The sequence below is a fragment of the Cnephaeus nilssonii genome, assembly GCF_951640355.1.
Source record: "Cnephaeus nilssonii genome assembly, chromosome: 9".
NCBI classification, from domain to species: domain Eukaryota; kingdom Metazoa; phylum Chordata; class Mammalia; order Chiroptera; family Vespertilionidae; genus Cnephaeus; species Cnephaeus nilssonii.
Window position 1 is genome coordinate 92,188,000 of NC_137080.1, and position 4,037 is coordinate 92,192,036.

Below are 4,037 nucleotides of genomic sequence, written 5' to 3' on the forward strand. Positions count from 1 at the left end.
GGGTGCCCTGGACACTCGCCACCGATGCCCCAAGGAGAGCGGGCCTCGGTCCCTGAGGAGCCCGGAACCGCCCCCGGGGAGTGGGCAGGGCCATGTGGGTGCCCTGGAGGCCAGGGACTGACCCCCAACCCCTCACTGTGGGAACCCCCGGCGTGGGCTCTTTTGGGGGTAGTGAGACAATGAGCCTGCGGAGAGCGGGAGATGACGCATTTTGGTGGCCACAAGCCGCTTCTGACGGGTCCGCCCCACCGGGGAGCAGCTGAAACCTCATCCCACCCAGCGCGGCCTTTGTCTGCACCACATGTTTGTCCTTTTGGGGAGATTTTTGTGGGTTTTCCCGTCTTTCTCCAGCGCTCAGCGCCCTGAGGGGGACAGAGGCCATGTGGGGCGAGCGAAAGGGGTGAGAGGCACTGCGCACCATGAGGTGGGGGCAATCTGCCCGCAGCACGCCCTCTGTGCCCCCGGGCACCCCGGGCCCAGGCCCATGCCTCTTCCCTGCTGGGACTTGCGCCTCTCCTGGGCCTTCCGGCTGCTTCCTCTCTCTTCTCTCGGCCTCCTCAGCTCCTTCTCTGCTTCCCTTTTTATCCCTTCATGTCGCTTCCTCCACCAGCCCCACACCTCGCCGTTCCTGCCTCCTGGCCTTGCCCTCTGTGCCCTCCGCGCCCTCTGCCGGTCTGACCTGTGCAGCTGCCATCTCCCCTCCTTGCTCCCTGGACTCCAGCCCTCGGCAGGACCTCCGGTTTCTAAACTCCGAAAGTGTGTGTCTCCTCGCCCTTGGGTGACTCCAAGCACGCCTGCCTCCGTGCCATCTCCCAGCGGCGGGCACACAGGCCACGGCTTTTGTTTTCTGGCCCCTCCCCCACCATGCCTTCTACAAAGCAAATGCTCCATTAATATTTGTTTGCTGGCCGTGGACCAAATTAAAGAATCTCAGTGATAGAAGAGACCTAGCTAATCCAATGAGCCACCTGGAGGCTGAATTCCTGCAACAGGGTGTCTGGCTTCCACTCCCAATGCCTCCAGTGATGGAAATTTCACTGCTTCCGGGGCAACCTGTTCCCTCTCCTGAGAGTTCTGACCACAAGGAAGTTCTTTCTCAGACTGCGCTCATCCCCGCCACCTTCTGGCTTCTCACCCACTCCCAGCTGGGCCACATAGAGCCAGCCCCGTCCTCCTGCCCCAGCCGTCCTGTGGATATCTGAAGTCTTGTCTTTTCCTTTCTTTTCTCTTCTTTTCAAAAATATTTTTATTGATTTCAGAGAGGAAGGAAGAGGAAAAGAGAGATAGAAACATCAATGATGAGAGAGAATCGTTGATCAGCTGTCTCCTGCACGCCCTACACTGGGGATCAAGCCCACAACTCGGGCCTGTGCCCTGACCGGGAATCGAATCCAACCGTGACTTCCTGGTTCATAGGTGGACGCTCAGCCCCTGAGACATGCCAACGGGGCTGAAGTCTTTTCTTTTCCGGGGGGAACACCTTTTGTCCTAACTACGGGTGCCCCAAGGCCCGGATGACCAGACTTCAGGAGTCACCCCCAACCCCACCCCACCCCCACCCCCACACTGAGCCTCTCCCCTAACCCCTGCTGAACGCATTGTCCTGACACAATTTTCCCTCTTTCTGGGTCAAAATGGATGTCTGACCTTTCCGGAGGGGCTTGCCTCCAGGTGATTTTGGGGAGGTCCTGGAGGAAGGGCCCCCTCTCCCCTCTCCCTGCTGTCGGGGAGCAGCCCTGCTCCCCAGTGCTAGAGGCACATCTGACACCCACTGACCCTGCGTGGAGGCCTGGCTGTCTTTTAGGTCCTCCGCGCACTTTAACGCAGGTACGCCAGAGGAATGCGAAGTGTTTCAGACCAGGGGGTGACTCACCGTGCCATTTCAGGCCGGGGAGATATTTTGGGACGAGCAGATCTTGTGGCGCCTGGCCGGCCTCTCCCGACCTCCGTGGTGCCGGCGGCGGTGCCGGCCAGCCTCCAGCCTCCAGCCTCCAGCCTCCAGCCTCCAGCTTCCAGCCTCCGGCCTCCAGCCTCCGGCCTCTGGCACATTTGCATTAGGACCGAGCACTTCCCAAGCCCCATAGCCGGGCAGTTACTGAGCCTCGTGCTTTGCTGCCTTGCATAGGTGGCTGCTTTTCTTAAGTTTGTGTGTCTTGTAGCAAATGAAGGGCTTCTTGAGGAAAGGACAGGGGCCTTCCAGTCCTCTGACCAGTGGTCAGCATCCTGACCGTGGCGGGGCTCATACAAGGCATGCGTTTATTGAAACTCATCCACCTGTATACTTAACGTGCTTGTGTTTTATTGTATGTGCTTTATACTTTGATGAAGGTGTTTTTTTGTTTGTTTTTTTAAGGTTTTCATATACCTTACAGAGTCTAAGCATCACATCTTGCTCGTGCCTGGATTCATTTGTGGTGATTTGCTGAGTTAGGCTGTACCTAGAGCGATAGCCGAGAGCCATCTCAGTGTGTATTCCAACTTCCAGCTTGAGGTGGCTCCTCAAACAACGTGGCTGAAATAAAAGTCACGGTCTGGCCTTGCCTCCAAGCTGGTCCTTCTGCCCAGTGAGTGGCTCAGGCCCAAATCAAGGAGACACACCTGAGTCCTCACCCCGCCTCTCCTGCGAGGTGGCTTTCAGATGCCATGGCCACCGCCATCACCAGGACTGCTGTGCTTACTGGTCCCTAACACAAGCTCTGCCCAGTCTTGCCAATCACTCACCTGGAGAGTTGGAGGCTCCTGCCCGAAGCCCTAAATGCGGGGGCACTGTTACCCAAGGTCAACTCACCAGACCGTGACTGAGTCCCATGAGCTTCCCATCCGCCCTGTTCCAGACGCCACCCCGTTCCTGACGGGCTACTGCCCCTGGGCCAAGGCGTTAACCATCTTGCCTGAGCTATGACTCAGGTGTCTGGTCCCGTGGAGGCTGGGCCTGTCCTTCTGCCCCAGTGCCTGGCGTCTTCGTCTTACCCTGAGCTCGTGAGGGTGTCCTTCACAAACAGAACACAGCGGCTGCCTGTGGGCAGCAGGACGGGGTGGCCTTCTTCGCCTCTCTGTGCTTTGCAGTCTGTTCTAATGACTCGTGAGTGAGTGCACCTATCTTGTCTACCAGAGTGCAAGCTCGCTAGGGCAGGGAAGGTGTCCGATAGACGGGTATGGATGATGGATGCGTTTTCCATTTCACAAAAACCACACAGAGGTCCCACACTCACCAGACAGACCAGGTGCTGATGGGGACACAGGCGGCAGGCTGTGGATGGCTGATGGGGGTGACTTGGTCCGGCCATTCTGGGAGAGCTATTTGACAACATCTTGTCAAGTGGAAGATGCCCCCCTGTCTTTACTCTGGAGAAACGCTCTTGCACGTGCGTAAGAATGCTCGTGGCAGTGCTGCGTGCAGTTACAGAAGGCTGGAGGTGACCTGCGCGTCCCTCCGCGTGGACACTGGGCAGTCACACGGTGGATTGCATACGGCACACCATCTGCCTCAGCTTCACTCAACCACGTGGATGTATGCCGTATAATACCACTCACATGGTCTTTAAGTAAATGCAAAACAATGCGACATACTGTGAATCGTGTATATGAGGCCTCAGGACAGGATGATTGGAGCCTAGGGCTCAGGTCACCCCTCTGCAAAGGGCAGATACTATTGACATATCGCTTATTTCAATACATAGAGTAAAAGATACAGGGCGATGGACACCAAATTCAGGAGGAGAATCATAGCGGGGAGCGGGGGTAGGGGTGTGCAGAGAGGTGTACTTGAGTCAGGGACACAGAGGGCTCACCAGTTTTGGGGTGGTGGTGCTCACTTACCCGGTTGGGGGAGGTACCTGGTGTTTGGGATGTAATTCTTTATTCTGTGGTCATCATCACTGTTCACAGACATTTGCGGCTCCTTCCCCTTCCAAATGCGGAGCTGGATTGTACTTCCCGGTTCCCTGTGGTTAAGAGGGCCCTGTGACTAGTTCTGGCCAATGACCTGTGCGCTAGAGCACTAGATTGCCTTTCTGAGACTCTGGGTTTTTCTGACA